Here is a 25618-nt window from a genome sequence, read left to right on the forward strand (position 1 = left end):
GCATGGAGCATAGAGATCTGTGGGCCCAGTAATCTGCTGCAGGGGAATCTGCCCGGCAACAGGTGACTCGGAAGAGGTTAACTGAGGATAACACACAAGACACATAATGGGGCCTGGACACATACACACACAGTTTCTCAACTTGTTTTGCTCAAAACTGCTACGTGACTTGTCCAGTGTACTTGACTGTTTACTAGACAGAGAACATCTGGAGTAGGGAGTAAAGGGTGTCAAGGGTCCGATGTACTGGAGTGTTCTTAGATTACGAGAATTGATACCTAGATTTCCAGTAAATCCAAGTGTTTTGACGCATAATGCTCGTCATCAACTGTTATATATACCACTCCTCATTTGTTGTTCTGGGGAGATCGGCTTTGGAAGCGTAATGATGCTCATCTTCCCCACATATATATGTGTGTAATAAAATCACTATTTTGACATCTACTGGGACCTCCAGTCGTTTGTCCTTTCCTCAAAATACGAACCGCGACAGTTTTGGTGCCGAAATCCCGGTTTGAGGAGGGACGTGTGGTTGTTTGGCTGAGGTCCGGTGGTGTCAAAAGGACGGACGGGAACCCAGCAGGTCAACTGAGTGATGGGCCCGAAATAGGAAGGTAAGCACCACCTGTTGATTAAATAATATCCAAAGGTGCTGAATTGGAAATTAAGCTAAATTAAATGTTCACTCAGTGGAGCTTCTGGGGAATGTCCGTGGTGATTTGGGGTAATTAGTGATAAAATTTAGTGATAAAAGTAAAAGGGAATATTGGACTGACAAAATTTTGTTGCTGTTAATTTTGGGGTGAATTTTGAGTTAATAAGGTGTGTGTTGCAGTGAAAATATTATGTGCTTAAGTTAATGTGTTATATTTGCTGACTGTGATGCCAGTCAAGCAAAATTTAGATTAGGGCATTTGGCTGAGGGATTTTATCCCCGTTTTGACCAGCAGGATCGCGGATCCGGGCATCATATAACAAGGTGGCAAGGGAGGTCCGCTTTGATGCTTTTAAAGAGTATTTAAATTAGTAAGGACCGGAGTGGGACTCCGAGGAGCGCAGTCGCTCAGCGTGTGGCAACGACCGGTAACCGTGGACGCACGGTTATCTCTGGCGGCGTCCAGGTAGCTCGGGTGGTACCCGCGGGACTTCGAGCACCCGTTAAAAACCCGGTGGTCGACGGAGACCACAGTTTTACTGCGCTGATTGAATGAAGGTTGGACCGGCCGTAACCATTAAACGTGACTGACCGGCGAGCTTTAAGTATAGCTGAAGGCGCAAGTGTGATACTTAGACGCTGGATGTGGAGCTCTCTGTCAAGTCACGGGAAGCGGTTATAAATTAATTAGGGCTTAGAAAATTTGGCCGTTGTCGGAAAGGGAATTTCCGAAGCGGAGTTATTGATTAGCAAGGCAGGGCCTGGGCTTAGATGCTTTTAAATTAGTCAAAAAGTTAGGTGTGATGCTACAGAGGTTTTAATAGGAATAAGGGACAGGAATAAGGATAAAATAAGGAACTGCTGAATAACGCATCCTGGCATCTGGTGTCTTTTTGTTTTTTCATGTTCAATACAGGCCTGTGTATATAAAATAAAGTGTAAATTAGCTGTGTAAATTGCTTATACTGATTATAACGGGGTGTGCTGTGAAACTGATTTAATACAGAAGCTGAGTGTATGACGATTGAACAAGAGAGTGTGTTTGTGGTGTGTAGAAATCGCGGTAGGAAGCCGTGTCCCGAGTTATTGTAAACTGTGAAGTCAATTGGGGGGTTGAATTTGGTTTTATATTTTTTAAAGGGGAGAGAAACGGCGGTGTTGAGTCCGTGGCGCAGTTTGAAAATTTGTGAGGTGGATAAGAGTGGATGACAGCCGCTCTGTGTGCCGTCTGGGGCGTTGTCCAGAATAAGCAGAGAAAGAAGTGTCTCACAGAAAGTTTGGATGGGTCTGCGAGAAGCATGAAGTGTGTGTGAGCCAGACTCGAGAGGCGGGGTTCACTGGATTGAGAGGATTGTGTGTATGAGTCTGTGAGAGAGAAGGAAAAAGGTGGGGGCTGAGTGACCAGCCTGTGCATGTGTGTGTGAATTCCTGGATGACAGAGGAGGAAGAAGAAGTGGATTATTTGAATTTTCTGTGAAGTAATAATAGCCAAGGAATCCTAGTGAAAATAAATAAAGAAAACTAAACAGTGGACTAGTGTTAAGGTAATGATAAGTAAATTGATAAAATTAACAGAGACATTTAAAGGTGATCAAGTACTCGAGGATGAATGGAGGATTTGTTTGCTGACTGCATGAGAGCTATTGGGGTGAAATGAAAATGAGGATAGAGTAGTGAGTTCACAGGTTAATGTGTGGGTGTAAAACAATGGGGTAAAAAAAAAGAAAAAGAGAAAGAAAGTGACGAAAGCAAAGAAAATAAAAAGTGTGGAAGTGTGAGTGAGACATTGTCTCCAACTGGGGAAGCAGAGATAGTAGAGGTCATCTTATTCCCCTGCTGGGCACAAAAAGAAAACATAATTTGGAGTGTTGTGGATGGAAATAATTAATTACAACATCAAGAAGACTCTTTGTGTTTGCGGTTCAGAGCAAATGAAAGTGCACATTTGGGGTTTAAAGGCAGTAGAGTTCAAAACAAAATAAGTAGAGATGTGTTGCTTTAGGAGTGATTAAAACATCTGGAGTCACAGTAAATAATGAAAGTCTCTCAGTCTGTCGTTTACAGGTGGGGAACGGACCTGGATCAATTCTCCACGGGCAGCAGTCGGAGGAAAATTATAGGTTAAAATCATTAGAAAAGTAGAAACACCCAGCCAGAATTTTTGGCTGAATTGTTTTGCAGCTTCTCGTCTTCATCCTGAACGAGTGAGCTCCAAGGAAGCTAACCTCTCCCTGAAGACACAGAGTGCAGCTCCTGAAGCACAAGCATGAACATCAACAGTGGACAGCAGTCCAAGAGACAATACCACAGACCTGAGCAGAGAGGTCTAGCAGCGCGATGGGCAAACGGCATCAGAAAGAGAAGAACCACCATCTAGATTGGATGGATGGAGATGCGTTTGCAGCAAGCTGCAACCTCACTGTGCGTGAAGGACTTTTGAGAAGTCTGTCTGAGCTTGACATTTGCCATGTTTGGAGCAAGATGGCAATGAAAGAGACAGTGGGAGCATACAGGGGACAACGCTGAAGAAGACTGACTGCTATTGGACTGAAAAGTGGGAGAGGAGAATGGAGAGAATGGAGCAGGTGAGGACAGGGGAATGCTGTTTTAGTGTGGGGAATCAAATGGGTTAGATAATCCAGGGAGACAGACGACTGCCTGGAAGTGAAGGATTGACAAAGTGTCCAGGCCACCACAAAAGGGGGAGGAAGACAAGCACTGAGGTATGCAAATTTACTGTTAGAGTAAATGGAAAGACAACACCACACATACACATGATATGCACTACAGAGAATGCAAAAGCATACATAAAGTGTTACACATCCAAAGAGGATATTTGGAGAAGGGGTTAATAACACACAGCGTGGTTGCCGATGGTAACCTGCTAGCACTGGGGGTTTAGCTGTGTCTGACTATCACAGAGTTTTTCATGTTTCTGAAACAAAATTTGGAGTGGATGGAATTTGGTTTCAGAAAAGGGGGGAAGGTACATAAATGGACACACAGAAATAGAAAATGTATTAACCTTACTAACATAAACACACACACACGAAATGAAGCTCATTAGGATCGAACACAATTTTAAGCAGGTAATGCTGTTACCATTATCCTGTCTGGTTTATTGAGGGGGTTGAGAACTGATACATAGACGACTGAATTTGTATTATTTTGGGGAACATGATAGCAGGGGTGAACAGAATCCTGCAGCCAGAGTTTAAATGAGTGAAACTAGCAGATCTTTTGTTTTGTTTTTCTGAAGTAAGGGGAGGTTTTAAAATGGCACCAAGTTTTAGATTTGGTGTTTTTTCATCTATAAGAGAAAGAATATGGTGTCAAGTCCTAAGACCGGGCTTCTGTATCTTTTGTTTATTTTTCATTTTATTTTTATTTTTTGCACAGTGCACCGTTTTCTGTTTGTGAATTTCTTTTCTTTAAGCAGATCTGCACGTCGGGACTTAAAAGCGCTACACGTCGTCAAGAAAATTGTTGCAAGTGAGTTTCTCCACATTAAAATGGGCTCTGGAGAAAGTCACTTATCGGGGACAATTAGAAAGGAAGTCCCTGACAAAAGAGGATTCAGCGAGGTAATCCATCTAAAGTTGTTTTTCTTTTTGAAATGACGTCATTTTGCTGAGGGGGAAATCAAATGCGGCGAAGGTTTCTTCTATCAGCAAAGAAAGAAGGAATGTATGAATGAATGGTAATAAAACAAACTGACTGACTGGTAAAAGCTGACAAGACTTGACCACGACTCAAGGTTAACCTCCACCTAGACAGGACGAAAGGGTGGATGAATTTATGTGTGTTTCTTTTCACAGGAGCAGGATGATGACAGCAGCATCCTAGGTTGTGTGACGATTTAACCTTTTAAATGCCACTTTCTGTGTTTGAGAATTTAACAGGGGTGTGTTATTCATGGGCTTGTGCGCAGCGTTAACATTTACATTCCTTTTCAGAGAGTGCCACCGAGATAGCAGAGAGTTAATGATGTGATTTGATGATGTGATTTATAACAGAACAATTGGTTGATGTTTGTTTTCCTATTAGAGGATTTCTGAGCTTATGTGTGAAGAAACTGTGTTTACAGGTTATGAGTTGGTGATGCTGTTACACTGTGTGGTTGCGAAAATGTGAAGGTTACTTTGACAAGGTGAATAACATGTGAGACATTCCCTGTGTTGAAACTAGTATCACTTGTTTCCACAGCTATGGATGGCTTGACTTTAAATAATTTCCCCCAGGGATCAATAAAGTATTCTGATTCTGATTCTGATGGTCTTTTTACAGCACCTCTGGAATGTGGATGGCAGACGCCTGACCACCGAGATGGTCAATGTGTGTTGCTAATGTTTGTTTTGCTTTTTGTTAGGGGTGCATATGGAGGATTCGGTAGAGAACAGACAAGTGACATGAAGAAAATATAAGAGAGGCAGTGTTTATGGAATAGTTTAATAGGGGGCTCACTAGCTGGCCACTATTGAGCTCATAGTGATAAGACAGTGGAGTGACATTGCTTAAGGAAAGTCACCTATTAAATTGGGGAATAAATGGGGATGATTGGTGATTGGGGACAAATTATGGTAATAATAGTGATTTAATGATTGGAGAAAACCTGTGCATGAGACTTGTCTGTTTTGCTGAATACTTTATCACTCTTAGGATTTATAGTTGGTTGTAAATAAGAAGTTTGATTTAACAGATTTGTTTTCCAGGATGCAGACTCCAGGCGGAGCTGGGAGTTAAACAGGCTTAACATGTAGCTGCTGACTAATGTTTGTACACGGGGTTACAGGTTGGAGTATGGCTGCTTCAAGTGGGAAACCCTGGAGATTGTTTTAGAGAGATTGTGCAACATTCTTGTACATGTCTCAGTGGGGAGCTGACACATGGCGGAAGCCATGTGCAAGAGGAGGGTCATTTTTAATTTGTAGGTGTCGTAAGGTGCCATGATGAAAAGTGAGTGAGGAGGGGCGCCTACAGGATGGGAGCTGAGGCCAGGATGGAGCCTTGGGGAGGATCAGAGATCATCTTCATCACAGAAGACATAGCACAAGGAGCGGTGCGACTGAGCTTCGAGGAGATGGAGAGGAGACTTCCCAAAGCAAAGTTTTAAATAAAATGAGAGACTCATCGTTGACAATGAGGAAGACAACTAAGGTGTACGACGTGCTCTGCCTTAAATCTTCAGCACCGTGGGGACATGAGAACCTGAGGGATGAAGGGAGCGTGCCAAGCTCCAAGAGTGACGGCTCGTACCACAACAGCGGTCCAGTTGGTGGGGAAAGACTATAGGAACGGGTTGCATTGGGGTCAATGTGCAGTAGCGGATGAGAGTATGGTGGAGACAAGCTCATCTGTGAATAATACAGGTACCAAAAAGAAATAGAGGCAGAATACATCTCTCACCCGTGCAACGACTAACCAGTAGTCTACCTGGGGAGTCGAAGAGGAGGATCGCAGAGCATCACTTCACTCAAAGAGGAGGTGGCTGAGTTGCCCGAGGAGTGAGACAATGAGAGGAGTGTTGGCCTTTCTCGAAAGGCCAAAGAGGAGGAGTGTAGAGATTAGGAAATTATTTTACGGTTACTATTCATGTTGCATTAGTTATCATTTCATCAGAGCATTTTTGAAGCTGTTGATGTCACATTAAAGTCTGTATTTCAGGTGTTGTCATAATCACATGATGATCTTTTATTGCAGGTTTAACTGTATTCATGTCATCCATATTGCTGATTAGAGAGTTGTTAATTGAGGGTCTGAAGTTATGGGCAATTGAGAAAGTTAAGGTGACCCAAGCTACTAAAGGATTTCATATCTGCTTACAATACAACACATCACATATAATAAAATCACAGCATGGAGCATAGAGATCTGTGGGCCCAGTAATCTGCTGCAGGGGAATCTGCCCGGCAACAGGTGACTCGGAAGAGGTTAACTGAGGATAACACACAAGACACATAATGGGGCCTGGACACATACACACACAGTTTCTCAACTTGTTTTGCTCAAAACTGCTACGTGACTTGTCCAGTGTACTTGACTGTTTACTAGACAGAGAACATCTGGAGTAGGGAGTAAAGGGTGTCAAGGGTCCGATGTACTGGAGTGTTCTTAGATTACGAGAATTGATACCTAGATTTCCAGTAAATCCAAGTGTTTTGACGCATAATGCTCGTCATCAACTGTTATATATACCACTCCTCATTTGTTGTTCTGGGGAGATCGGCTTTGGAAGCGTAATGATGCTCATCTTCCCCACATATATATGTGTGTAATAAAATCACTATTTTGACATCTACTGGGACCTCCAGTCGTTTGTCCTTTCCTCAAAATACGAACCGCGACAGTAGGGTGGTGGGCATGGACAGGTCTTTCGAAGTTGTTGATGCTCAAGGCAAAATGTTTCTAAAGCATTTTTCAGTTTTCTTGAATTATTGTGGCGACAACAGCACACGTTGAACCCGTGCTCATCCTCAAACAGATAAAGCCGTAAAACAGTTACAGCACAAAGTAAGTGATTTTGTTATTAGTAACGACTGAATGCTGGCTCTCGCTTTGAGTAACTGGAAGTATAAAACCGGACTGCAGAAGTAGTGGTCTGTGATGGCAGCCTACATACGCTCTTACAGAAACCTGTGGATAACGAAGCACAACACTTTAAGTCGTGGCTCAAGAGCTGGCAGTTCATCTTGTAATCGGAAGGTTTCCGGTTCGAGCCCCGGCTCCGACAGTCTCAGTCGTTGTGTCCTTGGGCAAGACACTTCACTCGTTGCCTACTGGTGGTGGTCAGAGGGCCCGATGGCGCCAGTGTCCGGCAGCCTCACCTCTGTCAGTGCGCCCCAGGGCAGCTGTGGCTACAATGTAGCTTGCCATTGCCTGTGTGTGAATGGGTGAATGACTGAATGTAGTGTAAAGCGCTTTGGGGTCCATAGGGACTAAGTAAAGCGCTATACAAATACAGGCCATTTACAATTTACTTTAATGTCGGTCATAAGGGTGGTACTTCAAGAGCCATATATTTTATGAGGTGGTACTCATTGTGAAAAGTTTGAGAACCACTGATCTATAGTTTATAGTTGATATTGATCATATAGATCTATAGTTTCAGTATTAGATCAGTACTACCACACCTGGATCAATACTTTGTTTCTATCATCAAAGTCCAGCATGTATCCCACCATTCATCCATGCATTCTCTTACGCAATGACAGGTTGCCAGTCTGGCGCAGGACTAACACAGAGACACAGTCAATAATTCACATTCACACCTATGGGCAATTTAGCATCGCCACTTAACCTAACCCCACTGCAATGTTCCCTCCAAGCTGCGCGCGTGCGCAATTGCGCACTGCTGGCACGGTCTCTGCGCACAGAAAATCTGTGTTGCGCACAAAAATTTTTTTTAACCTGAATTGAAATTAAAATAAATACGTTAACAATTCTGTTTTGCAGTGTGAGTCAGTAAGTGACTGGCTGCTGGGATTAGAACGATGCCACCTTATCCCATAGTCCAGCCAATAATGCGATTCACATTCGTATATATGCAGCTAATCAACGTCGACAGGCTATGACAGCGTCCTTATGTGCCGACACCGGTGTTTTAGCTAGCAAAGCGGCGTGGCTGATGTGGAGTGAAGCCACGTTAATGACAACGTGTACAACCATTGGAGATGTGAGCAGGACAGACGGAACAATTGATGGAAAAAGTGTGGACTTTATACCAGTTTTAAAATTGTGTTGATAGGCCACGTAAAACCAGAGTTATGTTAAAAAATATATGCAATATTTGTTTTTTTCCTGAATACTATCGTTGTGTATATTTACTGCGGGAAGAAACGGTGAAAATGGCGTTTTCTTTTCTTTCTTTTTTTTTTGCCTGTCCCGTTTGGCTCTTTTGCCATCAGAATTATTGTCTAAAGGCGAAGAAAGATGCCCAACGGATTTACTTTACCAAATGGACCATCCCAGCCTTGCCGTAATGGTCTATTTGATTCACCTTTTATTGTTTATTTTATTTTCACTTGCTGAATACGGGACAGACTTGACTGGGGGAAAGAAAGGGGAGAAAGAAAGAGGGAAAGAAAAACAGTTGAGAAGAGGGACGGGGAAAAAGGGCAACAAACAAAAACCAACAGAATAAGTAGACAAAAAATACATATATCAATCACCTGGATCACCTGTTGAGAAAGAAAAAAGAAAACAAGCAGAAGAAAACGAGAGTAATAGAATAAACAACATCACAATGATATATGGGAATATGACAGTAAATACTAAATATTAAACATTATTGTGCACCACGTAAGATTGACAGCGCACAGTGTGCTTTGAGGTAGGAGCCAAAAAGGATGTAGTTTGTGTGTGTGATCACCCGTGTGTACACCTGTGAGCATGAACGCGCTTGTTTTAAAAGGTTCCTTCATGTAATGATCTGCTAGAGGGTGTGGGGAGCCACTGCCCCGTCTTTCAGGGCATGAAGCAGGTATGGAGGAGATCAAAACTCCAGACATCCAGAGGCCCCCAGAACACAAGAGACCAAGGAAGACCAACAGAGGGGCAGCCGCGCCACTATCCCAGAAAGAGCTGAGGAGAGTCCCAGATGAGGGGTCACTCAGCAGCCGCGGAGCAGAAGCCAGGGGGGGTTGCAGTGACGTGCCCGTGAGCTCCGCCGGCAGCCAGCTGTGCCTGAGTGACCGAGCCCCAGGCCGAGAGGCCGAGGGCACCCCATCCCCGAAGTGGCCTGAGCAAGCCCCAGGCTCCAGGCCCCGATAAGCAGCCACCAAGGAGTGAGCCGGTGTGTACCTGGACGCCCATCCCCGGACACAAAGAACCACCAACGCACCGATGTCTGAGGGCGTCCGCCACCGGCAGGGGAAGTGGTGGGGGGAGATAGGCCTCCAAACCTTGGAGGGCCTGAGATGTCCCCAGAGAGGTGGCGTCTGATACCCAACCTGACATATAGACACAGACATACAGGCACACACAGATACAAACATCCATTCCCACCCTCATGCTCTCATATGCAATTACTCAGCATTCACCCAACGTGGAGACAGACATAAATAGACACTGTACACACAATCACACTCCCCAAGATCCCAGTTGGACGGCCAACTCCTCCTCCTAGCCCCCCCGCTCCAGCAGGCTGCAGAGACCGGGGGTGTGAGAAGACTCCAAACCTCCCTCCACCCGCTCATATGTAGTGTTGATGTATGTGTGTTCTAAGGTGCATTTAAAACCCAGGAGGGCATGGAGCTACCTGCCAGAGAGCAGCAGGTAAGCGCATAGCCCCTCCTGCTAGCCCTCAATGTATACGTTGAGAGGTGGGTAACGACGCCAGGGGTGAGGTTGTACACCCTGATGGTCTTCTGGATGACGTGTAGCGTGCCCACCCCCAAGATCCTATATGTATGTGTTATGAGAGTGTGAGTAATGTGAATGTCTAAGTTGTGAGATAAAATTGAGGCAGAGGCAGCCAGAAGGGGACAGAGGGGGGGGATGCCTCCTCTGCACCCTGGTGACACACCCTTACCCCAAGGCCCTGCATGTGTGGGTGATTGTGGTGGAGCGGGAAGAGGGAGGCAGCTGGAGATGGGGAGGGAAGGAAGGGAGGGGCAAGTGACCCCTCCCTGGGGCCAGCTCCCCCGCTGACCCCAGTAGGCACCCCCATACTCTGCAACCCGCCAGGGAAAGGGGGCCCAGGCCCATCCGGACCGGGGCCCAGTGCAGCAGCGCCGCCCGGCCCCACAGAACCCGGGACAGCCCACCGGACCCCACCGCAGAGAAAACTGCACCCACCCCATCATCCACTCATCTTCCAGACTACACAAGACAATAGACGCCCAGGCTGAGATCTTCCTCCACCTCTCCTATATCTCCCCCTCCTGCAGAGAGAATTCCTGGAGAGAGGAAAGCTCCTGCAAGATGTGACAACCTCCCCCACCAGTTGAAGAGCCCCCCAGGTGGCTCGATGGACTGGCGGCACCCTGCGCCAGGGCTGGGCCCCCATACACCCACCCGCCCACAACCCCGGCAACACACCAACCAGGACCCGAGCTCCCGAGGCCCGGCCAGGGCCCCAGTCCAGAGACGGAGCGCCCCCAGAACCTCACGCCCGTCCCGGACCCACCCAGGGGCAGCCAGGCTACCAGGTCAGTAACCCACGTCCGTCAGCACAGACCCTCCCCTAGCCCCGCTGCACGCAGCCACGAGGAAACTGTCACCTAAGAGCCAACAGAGCCCTTAATTGGCCATGACCGCTACCCCGGGTTGAGCCCCCCCAAGGAAGATGCTCCTGGGGAATCCCCCGACGCCCTAAGCCTGTCCCTACCCCCACACCAATCACAACAGTGAAGGTGGGACCAAACTATGACCCCCCACCCCCACTAGGTGATGGAGCTGATCAAAGGAGCCCAGAGCAATTGATCTGATGTGGTGGCAGAAGCTGTATCAAGACTAATGTAATCTAATAGATAATTTCTATATTGGTTAGAATTAAGATTATTTTTATTTTTCCAGTTCATGAGGACTGTTTTCTTGGCTATGCATAGGGCAGTGAAAACCATATGGGCTATATTCTTTTCTGTAGTGACATTATCTAAGCTGCCCAACAAACACACTAAAGGGGAAGTTGGAATGTTACATTTCAGACTCTTTGATAAGTCTTCACATATCTCGCGCCAAAACTTCTGAACTGGTGGACAGAACCAAAGAGCGTGGATATAATTGTCCGGTGAATTGGTTTGGCAGTGCGAGCAGTTGTTGGTAGACGTAAAGCCCATCTTGAACATCCAATGACCTGTATAGTGCACTCTATGTAGTATTTTGTATTGAATTAATTGAAGACTGGGATTTCTAATTAGATGAAAGGTTTTTAAGCAAATCTGAGACCAGAAGTTTTGGTCTAAGTTAACTGATAAATCCGCTTCCCATTTTGCAATAGGAAGTGATATTGATTCATCTGTTTTAGAAAGCATTCTGTATATTTTGGATAGTAATTTGGGGGTTTTAAGAGTAAGAAATTGAACCACACTTGGTGGTGTTTGTAGTTCAACTTGACCCGGTTTAAATTTCTTTTTTACTATGGATTTAATTTGTTGATATTCTAAAAATCTTTTCTTGTTGATCCCATATTGTGTAACTAGTCTGTCAAATGAAATAAATTCTGTTCCTTCTAGTATATGTTCTAAATATTTGATTCCTTTACCACTCCAATCTGAAAAGTTTATCATATTATTGTTTTGTAATATGTCAGGGTTGTTCCAGATAGGTGTACGTTTGCATGGGATTAATGAAGACTCTGTCAACTTCAGAAACTCCCACCATGCTTTCAGAGAAGAGCTAATGTTGACGCTTTTGAAGCATTCATGTCGTTGGATGTTTGAGCTGATAAATGGTAGATCTGAAATCTCTAGATTATTGCAAAGTGCTTGTTCTACATCTAGCCAAGGTTCATCTAAGAGGGTATGTTTTAGCCATCCTGAGATAAACTGAAGCCTGTTGGCTAAGAAGTAGTGCTGAAAGTTAGGTAGTTCTAATCCTCCTTTATCCTTGGTCTTTTGTAGTGTTTTTAAGCTTATACGTGGGGGCTTATTTTTCCAAAGGAATTTGGACATATATGAATCTAGAGATCTGAACCAATCTTGTGGCGGTTTAGTTGGGATCATTGAGAATAAATAATTTATTTTTGGTAAGACCATCATTTTTATAGCGGCAACCCTTCCCATGAGTGATATGGGTAGGCATTTCCACCTAGCCAGATCACCTTCTACTTTCTTTAAAAGTGGGATATGGTTTAATTTAGTTAGATCTGCAAGCTTGGGAGAAACATTAATACCTAAATATTTTATATTTCCCGATTGCAGTGGAGTAGAAGAGGAACTAGAAAAATTTGCATTTCCTGCGAAAATGCAGTGTGGATGCTTTAAAGCTGAAGCTGTCTGCTGAAACTAGCTGAAAAAGCTGAAAAGTTGCAGAAATTTGTAATAACTTTGCGGAAGCATAAGAACCTAGCAAAAATTTAATTACTTAGCAGATCTGCAATAACGTAAAGAAAACATAATACTTGGCAGAAATACAATAACATAGTAGAACTTAGCAGAAATATTGTAAATTAGCAGAAACATGATAACTTCTCAGAAATACAGGAATTTAGCAAACATGGTACAAGATTACAATACCTAAACTTTGCAGAAATACTGTGATTTAGGACAAACACTACAACATAGCAGAAATGCTGTGATTCAGCAAAATACTATGCTATGGCACAAATAGAATGAATATGCTCAAATACTATGATTTTGCTCAAATACTTTGATTTAGCAATAATACTAAGATTTGGCAGAAATACTATGCTTCCAAAATTGCCACTAGGTGTGAATGTGCGAATGAATGTGAGTGTGAATGGTTGTCTGTCCCTGTGTGTTAGCCCTGCGACAGACTGGCGACCTGTCCAGGGTGTACCCCGCCTCTCGCCCTATGACAGCTGGGATAGGCTCCAGCGCCCCCCGCGACCCTGAAAAGGATAAGCGGCAGTGAATGGATGGATGGACTATGCTTTGGCACAAATACTATACTTAATTACAAGTATAATAACATAGCAGAACTATCAAGATTTGGCAAATACTATGTTTTAGCAGTAATACTATGATTTGGTAGAAATACTATAATTACGCAGAAATACTATATTTACCACAAATCCTATAAAATAGTAGAAATAGTGTATTTAGCAGAAATAATGTATTTAGCACAAATACCGAAAAGTAGCAGAAATAATATAATTTAGCAGAATACTAAAAATGTACACAATTACAAATATGGACACACACACACACACAGGATCTAATCTAGTCAACCAGTCTAACTATATTCAATTTAAATCCTACAATGAGATGCTGCCAAAAAAGGGTAGGGTTCTCTCTCACTAAACACACACACACACACACACACACAGCAGCAGCAGCAGCAGCAGGTGAACAAACAGGGGCTGTACATACAGTGTTTCCTGTATGTTTCTAGGTCGTGTCGCTACCCGATCCGTACCGGAAACCCGATCGGTACCCCGCATGCGCAAATCTTACGTCACTTCCTCTCTTTGCCAACATTGCGACAGTTAATGTTTTTGAATGACACGGTTAGCGCCCAGTTAGCTCCTAGCATTTCTCAACAGCTCTGCCTCATTTTCGACTACCGGGACATTTAAACAGTGGATAATCCATTTACAAACAATTTCATGCTTTTCTCCTCAACAGAGAGCGTTCCCCGATTGAATAACAGCGCCGTAAAATAAGAAGAATGGCGCTTAATTACAGAGTTAATAATACAGACTTTGTAATATGTCACGTGAAGATTCATCAGCCAGATGACGTGTTTACTGACAACTGACAGTGATAGTGGACATCATCATCACTATTCCAATCAATCCTCTCCACACAGACAAGCATAAACACACTGACTATCACTAAATCAAATTTAACACACGTTTGTAATGACGCTAAGTCAGTTTACAATAGGGTTCATTCGCTCGGTCAGCAGGGGGTGGCATCCTCGTACACTGGGGAGTAAACTGCTACTAAACGAACAGAAGAAGAAGAAAACCCCTGCACATGCGCGGTACGGATCGGGTAGACCCGATTTGTACGGTCCGACTTTGCACATGCGCAGGAAGGATCGGGGAGTCCTGATCCGTAATTATCTTTTTACTTTTTTGTTTTTGTCTACATTATATTAAATGTTTCATAATCGGAAACATTTTAAGAGACACTTATTATTCTTAACATCTTAACAGATATTCTGACCTGTAACTATCGTAAAACGCTTCGACCGGAAGTAGACACCTTTCGCGCATGCGGGGTACCGATCAGGTTTCCGGTACGGATCGGGTAGTGACAGGTCGGTCAAAAAGCCTGGAGCTGCTAAATTTGAATCCACCAATCAGAGAGGCTGTGTACTTTTTCCCGCCAAAACAGGTGCACCCTTACACACACGCAGCACAGACAGAGAGACCGGTTTTTGCTGTCTATTTCTCATATTGAAGATTCCCCTCAAACAAATGACCATAATTTCCTAACCGTAGGGGCTAGAGCGGTCATTCTTACAACGTTTTGTTCAGAAGACATGGGGGAATCGTCAAGTGTTGTCTATTTAAAATAAAAATATGAATTTTTAGAGATATATGACATGGATGATTGTTTGACTTAGAAGCCATGAAGGCCCCAATATGCAAATTTGAATGTCTCAGCCCTCAGATATGATTGGCTGGCTGGGAAGCCATGCAGGCCCTAATATGTAAATTTGAATGTGTCAGCCCTAAGATATGATTACCTGGTTGGGAAGCCTTGAAGACACAGATATGTAAATTTGAATGTCTCAGCCCTCAGATATGATTAGCTGGTTGGGAAGCCGTGCAGGCCCCGATATGTCAATTTGAATATTACAGTCCTCACAGAGGATTGGCTCCCTGGGGACCTGGCAGAAATATATTGAAATACTATGATTACCCAGAAATACTACATTTATTAGAAATACTATGTTTTAGCACAAATAGTATAATTAAGCAGAAATACTATATTAAGCACAAATCCTATAAAAAGCAGAAATACTGTGCTATGATTTGGTAGAAAAAGTATAATTAATCAAAAACACTAGAAATACTATGTTTTAGCAGAAATACTATATTTAGCACAAATACTATAAAGCAGCAGAAATGCTATGATTTAGCACAATAGTAATAACTTAAATAGAAAAATTGGAAAAGCAAAATGGGCAGCTGAAAAAATGCTGAACACGATAAGGGTCCCTCAAATATACTTGTTCAATCAAAAAAAATCAACAAAAAAATATAACAGTCACACAATCACAAATATGGACACATAAGGAAACACACATGCACAGAGAGACACACACAGGATCAAATTGTTTTAGCAAAAATACTCCAATTTAGCACAAATATTATAACATAGCAGAAATACTATTCTATAGCAGAAATGCTATATTTAGAAAGAAAAATATAATATAGTAGAAATACTATGATTTAGCAGAAATCATACAATATAGCTTAATAACAATGATTTAGAACAGATACTATAATTGAGCAGAATAGTAATAACTTAAGTGAAAATATTGGAAAGGTAAAATGACAAGCTGAAAAAAAAGGAACATGGTTAAGTTCGCTCAAAACTAATTTTTGTTCACCTGTGAAAAAATAAAATAAAAATACATTTAGAAAAAAAACAAATAAGAGCAGCCAACAGATACACACAAAATCAAATATGGATACACAAATCAACAGCTACACACAAAATCAAATATGGATACACAAATGTACAGAGAGAGACACAAAGACAGGGTCTATGCCAGTCAACCAGTCTGAATATATTATATTTTTATCCAACAATGAGATGCTGCCCTAAAAAGGGTCTTTGTGTCTCTCTCTCTCTTTCTCTCTCTCTCTCTCTCTCTCTCACACACACACACACACACACACAGCAGCAGCAGCAGCAGCAAGTGAACAGGGGCTGTTAACAGCATGTTTCTAGGTCAGTCAAACAGCTGTGAGCTTCTCAATTTGAATCCACCAATCAGAGAGGCTGTGTACTTTCTCCCGCCAAAACTGGTGCACCAAGTGCAGGCTTTTACACACGCAGCACAGAGAGACAGGATTTTTGCAGTCTATTTCTCATAGTGAGGACTCCCCTCAAACAAACAGCCATAAATTCCTAACCGTAGGGGCTAAAACGGTCATTCTTACAACGTTTTGTTCAGAAGACATGTGGGAATCTTGAAATGTTGACCATTTATAATAAAAATATGAAATATTATAGATATATGACATAGATGATTGGTTGGCTTAGAAGCCATGAAGGCCCCAATATGCAAATTTGAATGTGTCAGCCCTCAGATATGATTGGCTGGCTGGGAAGCCATGAGGGCCCCAATATGCAAATTTGAATGTGTCAGGCCTCAGATATGATTGGTTGTCTTAGAAGCCATGAATGCCCAAATATGCTAATTTGAATGTGTCAGCCCTCAGATATGATTGGCTGGCTGGGAAGCCATGAGGGCCCCAATATGCAAATTTGAATGTGTCAGGCCTCAGATATGATTGGTTGTCTTAGAAGCCATGAATGCCCAAATATGCAAATTTGAATGTGTCAGCCCTCAGATATGATTGGCTGGTTGGGAAGTCGTGCAGACCCTGATATGTAAATTTGAATATTACAGTTCTCACAGAGGATTGACTCCCTGGGGTGCTGACAGAAATATATAGAAATACTATGATTACCCAGAAATACTGCATTTAGTAGAAATACTATGTTTTAGCACAAATACTATAAAATGGCAGAAATACTATAATTAAGCAGAAATACTATATTAAGTACAAATCCTATAAAAAGCAGAAATACTGTACTATGATTTGGTAGAAAAACTATAATTAATCAAAAATACTGTATTTGGCAGAAATACTATGTTTTAGCAGAAACACTATATTTAGCACAAATTTTATAATATAGCAGAAATAGTATGGTTTAGCAGAAATGCTGTATTTAGAACAAATCTTATAAAATAGCAGAAATAGTATGATTTAGCAGAAATGCTGTATTTAGCACAAATATTGAAAAGCAGCAGAAATGCTATGACTTAGCACAATAGTAATAACTTAAATAGAAAAATTGGAAAAGCAAAATGGACAGCTGAAAATATCCTGAACATGCTAAGGGTCCCTCAAATGTAATTGTTCAATGAACAAAAAATCAGCAAAAAAAAAGTATAACAGTCACACAATCACAAATATGGACACATATGGAAACACACATGCACAGAGCGACACACACAGGATCAAATTCAGTCAACCAGTCTAAATATATTGAATTTAAATCATACAATAAGATGCTCCCATAAAAAGGCTCTCTCTCCCTCTCTCTCTCTCTCTCTGTCACACACACACACACACACACACACACACAGAGGGAGAGAGAAGCAAGTTTCTAGGTCAGTCAAGCAGCCTGAGAGCTGCTCAATTTGAATCCACCAATCAGAGAGGCTGTGTACTTTTTCCCGCCAAAACAGGTGCACCTGTTTTTACACACACGCAGGAACAGAGAGAGACAGGATTTTTGCAGTTTATTTCTCATAGTGAGGATTCCCCTCAAACAAATGACTATAATTTCCTAACCGTAGGGGCTAGAACGGTCATTCTTACACCGTTTTGTTCAGAAGAGATGGGGGAATCTTCAAGTGTTGACAATTTATCATTAAAATATGAATTATTGAAGATATTTGACTTGTAATGCACCATAACTGAGTAGAGGCGAAGCAAAAACTGCCTTGACTTGCCTTCGAACAACGCTTTCTAACTCTAAATCTATATGGAGTATCGATATCATTCTTTCACCGTAAGAGACAGCAGGCTTTGGTGAACAGTCATGGAAATTTTCAGGTCTCTGTGGAAATCCATCAAAAAGATATGACGAGAGAAAAAAGTGCCTCATTTCCAGAGTTTTAAATCTGAAGAAATCTGAGCAAGGGGCAAATTTCCTACCCTCAAACAAACGCAATTCATGGCCAAACGGTAATAGGTGAGAAGCAAATTTTTGAATTGTGAGTGTCAGGAGTGTCTGAAGATATATTGGCACAAGCCTCATGTCTTAACTTCACTTCGTTAAGGAGATATGGCGATTCGAAAATGCCTCTCATTAGAGAAATCCAGCGGTGATTTTTAACAAACTCTCCATTGACTTTCTATAGAGAGTTTTCAGACTTTGTGTTGGTCTGAGGAGATTTGCCAAAACTCTATAAATCCCACAACAATGACAGTGACATTTTCTGAAAGCCAGCAAAAATACCTACGTTTTGATGTATAATTTGTGGGGGTTGAGTGAAAATTGAGCAAGTAGCAAGAAGTTGTTCGGACATGAAGAGAAGACTGCGAAAGTTACAGTGGCCCACTGAAAGCCAACTGCATAGCAACCATAACAACACATGTATTTTCTGAAAAATCACAAAGATGAAACTCAAAACTTAAAGAGGGATAAGATGAAAATGGTAACAGATATGAAAAAGCTGAATCATACATGAATAGCCCAATAATTTGTGAACATTTTAAAGTTTGAATGGTTGTTCTAGGTGAAAGTATGAGGAAGTAGTTAAGTTTCAAAAACAAGCAAGTTTTAGCAGAATTGCGGAAGTTTCCCATTCATTTCAATGGGACAAATTAAAGGAAAAAAGCGTAATATTTTAAAAAGTATAATAGCAAAAAATACCAAAAGTCATAGCGCACATTAGCAGAAATAGCAGAATAGTTTAAAATTTGAACGGTGAAAATCGGCTGAAAATTGTGGAAGTAGTTAAGTGCCAAATAAAGTACAAAAAGTGGCAACTAGAATAAAGTAGGATAAAGAATAAAGAGAAACAGGAACTCAATAGTGTGGATGCCTTAAAGCATCCACACAATTATGGAAGGAGCAATTAATCGGAAGGACTGTAGATTTTGACCAGTTAATTGAGTAATCTGATATTCTTGCAAAAGAGTTTATCAATTCAATCACCCCAGAGATATTGGTTTGTGAATTTTGGAGAAAGAGTAACACATCATCCGCATAAAGGCTGATTTTATGTTCCACGTTCTTGCATTTTATGCCCTTAATTACTGAATTCTGTCTAATTGCTGCTGCTAGTGGTTCAATAAAAATTGCAAACAGTGAAGGGGAGAGTGGGCATCCCTGCCTGGTGCCCCTCAGGAGACAGAAACTGGAGGATGTCTGGTCATTTGTTCTGACACAAGCTGTTGGGGAATTATATAATATTTTTAACCAGTTGATGAAAGAAGATCCAAAACCAAAGTTGTGTAAAGTTGCAAATAGAAATTTCCAGTTAACTCTGTCAAACGCTTTTTCTGCATCTAAAGAAAATATTGTAGTTTCAAGGTTTTTACTGTACATTAATAAGGGATATTGGACGATAGCTTGAGGGAAAATGGCGTTTTCTAAGGAAAATGCTCGAAAGCACTCTCAGCCTGTGAGCAACCCCCCCCCCCCCCCCCCCCCCCCCCAGCCTTTCCTATTGGTGGAAAAATGTACTATGTGGACCAATCGAAAAATGATATGGCAACATGGCATTTAGTTGTTTAGGAAGGCGGGAAGTTTTAGGAGTGACGGCGGTGTTTTGAGTGTGAGAGATTTGCGACGTTTAGCGCAAATCTTGTGTAGTTAGTGTGTAGTGTAGTCAATAGTTTTGTTGTGTGTGTAAGAACAATGAGGCGACTACTGAGTGCTACAGGTGTTACAGGAGTGATACATCTCACGTCAATTCTTTATAGCCTACAGCACACTATAGAACAACAGTAACTTAAGGTTATGTATATAGTCCCGGTTCTCTGAGTAGCATGAGTGAGTGTCTCACTATGGGAACGCCTCCTGTGTGACCTCATCAGAAGCTCAAATGCCATTACGCCAGCCCTTACAGGCTGGCTAAGTGACGCCCATGTCAGGAGGGGCTAGTGCCTCCCTATATAATAGGCTGATATAGCGTCAGATGTCATTCAAAACAAGCCCACCTCTTCCTCGCTTCCATACCAAGGAGGGCGGTCTGGTGAGACACTCACTCATGCTACTCAGAGAACTGAGGTTATATACATAACCTTAAGTTCTCTTTCATAGCATTTGTTTTGTGTCTCACTATAGGAGAAATACTGACTCCCGGATTGCCAGACATGCCTGTTAAGAAGACAACTGTCCCCAACAGCATTTCACAGGGGAGAAGCTCCCACCTGGGAAGAACCTGCACTGAGGACTGAATGCGGTAGGTTAGGTGCTTTTACATCTAACCTATAAAACCTAGCAAATGTGTGAGGTGAGGCTCAGCATGCAGCTGCACACACCTCCTGGATACAAACTCCCCTAAAGAGAGCCCATGAGGTTGCCAGACCTCTAGTGGGATGCGCACACAAGCCAGCAGGAGGCTGAAGGCCCCTGCTAGTATAGGCCAGGGCAATTGCTCCTACTATCCAATGGGAGAGGCGCTGTTTAGACACAGGCTTACCCATATGTGGTTTAGCCCAAGACACAAACAGCTGGTCACTTTGTCTGACACTCTGGGTTCTGTCCATATAAATGCGCGGAGCACGGACTGGACACAAGGTATGCAGCCGCTGTTGCTCCTCTTAGGAGAAAGGCGATGGGTAAAAGGCCAGCAGTTCTATAGGGGAACATGTGCCGACAACCTTTGGGATAAAGGTGGGGTTGAGCCGCATACTGACCCTCATGTTATCCGAGGAGAACTGAATGCATGACTGATGCACTGAGAGAGTGTGGATCTCTCCTACACGCTTAGTTGTAGCTAAAGCAATTAATAGAGCTGTCTTCAAGGACAGAAATTTTAACTCAACCTGTTCCAGGGGTTCAAACGGGCCACAGGAGAGTGCAGCTAATATTGTGGGAAGGTCCCACGATGGAGCCAGTGGCCTAGATGTAGGCAATTTATGCCATGCACCCTTCATGAAACGGCATATTAAGGGATGCTGGCCAACAGTCATCCCCTCAAAACCAATATGGCAGGCTGAAATTGCTGCCAAATATCAATCAGGGCCTGAAGAAATGACAGAATCACTGCCACAGAGCACTGAAAAGGGATGGCCTGTGCTCATATAGCGTCCTAGTAGATGATACTCTAGAACACTGAATAGTGTTGATAACACTATGAGGGAGCCCCTGTCACGGTTCTGGGTCCGTTGGACCCAGTATTTTGAGTTTATTATGTTTTGGTTTACTTTTGCATTATGGATTGTTCTTTATGTTTCTCTGGCACTTTGTGTTTCAGTTATCTTGGTGTTTTGGATTGTTTTCTCATTTTGTGGTGATGGTGATTATTGTTATTTGAGTTCCATGTTTCTGTTTATTGATATTTAGGATTTGTGTTCTCATGTTTTGGTGTGGGTTTAGTTCTATGTGTCATTTTCTGTCTGTTTCTCAGTGTCAGGTCTGCGTCTCGGTGTAGTGTTCTTGTTTCCTGTTTTATTGTGAAGGTCTGCGTCTCATGTGAGTGTGTTCAGTTTTACCTCTGTCTCGTCTTGTTAATTACTCCCAGCTGTGTCCACCACCTGTGTGTAATCTCCTTGTGTTTCTCTGTGTGTATTTAAGTCACGTCTTTAGTCATTGTTGTTGCTGGTCCGTCTGTGTATCCACCATGTCTCATCCGTGTGTTCGCCCTGCTGTCATCCGTCGTCATCTGTTTCCGCCCGCTCTCATTCATGTCCAGGTTCGTGTTCTGTAGTTAGTTTGTTCCCAGTGTAGTTTAGTCTTTGCTCCGTTCGCCGTTTGTCCATTTCATTGTTGTGTTTAATAAACCACCCTCACACCTGTACAAGTGCCTGCGTTTGGATCCTCCTTTATTTTCCACACGGCTCATCTCACTCGCCGTGACAGCCCCACTGTGTTCAGGTTAAATCACTCACGGGCCAAGCCCATCGAGCTAGCCTCTCTGGGTGGGGGTGGAATATTTCCCCCCGTGCTTGAGACAGGAGGTCTCTGCGTAGTGGTAATGGCCAAGGTGGGCTGCACAGCAGCTGCAAAATCTCCCCAGCCAGTGCTTCCCTGGTCAGTGCGGGGCTATCAGGATCATATAGTGACCTCTCTCTCTCACTCTGGCCAGAGTTGGAGAAATGAGGGCCACTGGGGGAAAAGCATAGAGGAGGGTTCTATTGTAGCAGCGGCCGGTAATAAACCAGTCCTCATCAAGGAACAGTGCTCTTTAATGAATTCAGCACAGACTTTACATCGTAGAGGTAACAGGGAGACACATCAAGTTATCAGTTAGCCATCTTAACTATATTCTAACTCTAAAATTTTGCCGACTCCACCTTTCTCTTATTTCGCGACACCACCCTCTAGTGGTGCAATATGGTACAATCATTACGGGACACAACATCTTCTCTCTCTTTATGAAAAGAGTTCACCAAATAGCGTAGTACTGAAATGAAGTAATTCACTGTTTAGCAAATCAAACATACACTTGTGAACTTAAATGTCGCAATAGTTATAACATCAGAATACTACAACTAGAAAAGCTAAATAAGCCTGAAGTTATTTTGTACTCCTATGTAAAATGAAAAGAAATTATTATTCCAGTTTTTCCATCACAATTTTTTTTTCTTAGTGCATTGGTGGCAGAAAATCAGTTCTTCTTAAACCCAAAATAGAACAAGTAATAACATTTCTCTAATGTCCTTTTTTCAAGCAACCTATTATGGTACAATATAGTCTTTGTGCCAGCGAGGCTTGTACTTGACACGTGGCAGTCTTCTGGCAGTAGGTGAGCCAGTCTGAGTGTGGTGCAACCTAGCAGTGTCAGCGTTCTTGAAGGTGTTCTTGTCGTTAGCACAGGCACGCATAGGGGCTACAACAGTTGCAAAGTTTGGCAAGAACTTGGAGTACCATGGCACCAAGCCCAGGAAGGATCTCAAAGCAACAGCATCAGATGGGGGAGGGGCTCTCAAAATAGCATCAATATGCTCCTCATCAGGAAGAATGCCATCAGCAGTGACAACATGACCTAGGAAGCGTAGCGATATCTTCCTAAAATGGCATTTGTTTTCGTTAAGCACAAGTCCAGCATGTTTGAGCTTCTGCAGGATAGTGCTAAGGTTTTGGTCATGCTCAGCTGCACTTTTACTGTAGACAATAAGGTCATCCAGGTAGTTTTGGACACCTGGGAGGTCTTTAAGGATTTCAGCCATAATTTTCTGAAAAGCTGAGGGGGCAGAGGCCAGTCCATAAGGTACTCTGCAGAATCTGAAGAGTCCATCATGTGTAATGAATGCTGTCAAATCTCTGCTATCTTCATGCAGGGGCAGCTGCTAGTATGCATTTGCAAGATCAATTGTAGAAAACATCTTTGCACCCTGCAAGCTGGCAAACAATTCATCTACATGTGGTAAGGGGTAGCAATCAGTGATCACAGCTTTGTTTGGTTCACGGAGGTCTGCACGCAGCCTTATTCCACCAGTTTTCCGTCCTGTCACCACAATTGGGGATACCCATGGTGATGCATCAATCCGTTCAATGACACCAGCTTTGAGTAAACGATTCAGTTCTGCTGAAACTGAAGCCCTCACAGCAAACGGGAGACGTTGCAGCTTCTGACGGACAGGTTTGACTGTTGGGTCAACTTTCACTTTATGCACAAAGGCACGCACACAGCTAATATCTGGGGCAGCAGGGATGCATGAAGCAGGTGATGGGTTTGTCGACATCACAGAAGCAGTAGGATCAGTACATGGAGGTAGAACAGTGTTGCCTGCAATGCTGACATTCAGCGCTTCCATCAGATCTCTTCCAAGAAGAGGGGTTCCTTTTTTTAAAACAAAGAACACAGCTGAGGTGGATGCATTTCCTCTGCTCACTGTGACTTGCAGGCAGCCTAATACAGGGATTGTTTTCTTTGTGTATGTAACCAGTCAGGTGGTTTTAGTGGCGTATCACTGAAGTGCTCTTTGTAGATGTGGTTAGGCAAGATAGAAACTGCAGAACCCGTGTCCACAATCAGTTCAATGTCCTTAGCTGATGAGGTAGGTGTGCTCACATTCATGCTGCATTGCAATCCTTTTGATGCATGAGAAGGATCTGTTAAGTTAAAGGACTGTGAGTTTTGGTAAATGGACTTCCCGTACATCTCTTGTCTTGGATGAGCAGCAGACACGAGCAAAATGTCGAGTTTTATGACACAGTTTACAAGTAGCTTTGGCAGCAGGACACTGACGAAAGTTGGTTAAATGACTGTTTGAACCACATCTAAAACAGTTCTTAGATGGTTTTGTTGCATGAGATGGCTTTGCAGGGTGAGCATTGTATTTGTGTTTCCTCTGCATGGAGTGTGAGTGAGACTGCACAGCTTGGACTGGAGTACTGCTGTCTGCAGCTATGGATTTAGCTTGTTGAACTGCAGATTCCATTTGTGTTGCCAGTGTAACAGCTTTATCTAGTGTCAAATCAGGTTCAAGCAAGAGTCTTTCTCTTATGCTGGGGCTAGACACATGTTCAACTAGCTGATCATCTTCTGTCCTGTCATCAAACTCACATTTAGAAGCAAGGTCACGCAAGCTGGCCACATACTGGATAACAGTCTCATGTAAAGCTTGTGTTCGCTTTCTGAAAGCATGTCTTTCCACAACAATATTTACCTTGGGTGAAAAGTGTTGTTCTAGGGCAGTAACAGCAGAGGCGAAAGTATCACCTGTATTTGGCAGTGAGTAGAAAATCCTTTGTCCCTCTGTTCCTAAGCAGTGAAGTAAAGTAGCTCTTTTTCGTGCTTCATTCCCTGTTGCATTGATCACAAGCAAATAATTGTTGAACATACGCATCCACATGTTGAAGGGCAAAGCAGGATCTCCAGGGCAAGGCAAAAACATCGGCGGTGGATCGACGGTTGCAGCCATGATGACTCAGCAAAAAACTAAGCAGAAAAAACACGCAGGGTTACTCGTCGCCATAATGTAGCAGCGGCTGGTAATAAACCAGTTCTCATCAAGGAACAGTGCTCTTTAATGAATTCAGCACAGACTTTACATCATAGAGGTAACAGGGAGACACATCAAGTTATCAGTTAGCCATCTTAACTATATTCTAACTCTAAGATTTTACAGACTCCACTTTTCTCTTATTTCGCGACACCACCCTCTAGTGGTGCATTATGGTACAGTCATTACAGGACACAGCAACAGTCTGACGTGTAGAAGGAGTAGAGCAGTGGCAAGAGGACACATCCCTGTGGTGCTCCTGTGTTGATGGTGATGCTGTTAGAGACGCATCTACCCACCCTCACCACCTGAGTTCTGCCAGTGAGGAAGTCCAACACCCAAGCACACAGGCAGCTGTTGAGTCCCAGATCCCTCAGCTTTGTGAACAGTCTGCTGGGCACTATTGTGTTAAACGCTGAACTGTAATCAACAAACAGCATTCTCGCATAGTTACCCTG

The sequence above is a fragment of the Pelmatolapia mariae genome, linkage group LG23, assembly GCF_036321145.2.
Source record: "Pelmatolapia mariae isolate MD_Pm_ZW linkage group LG23, Pm_UMD_F_2, whole genome shotgun sequence".
Classification (NCBI taxonomy): Eukaryota; Metazoa; Chordata; class Actinopteri; order Cichliformes; family Cichlidae; genus Pelmatolapia; species Pelmatolapia mariae.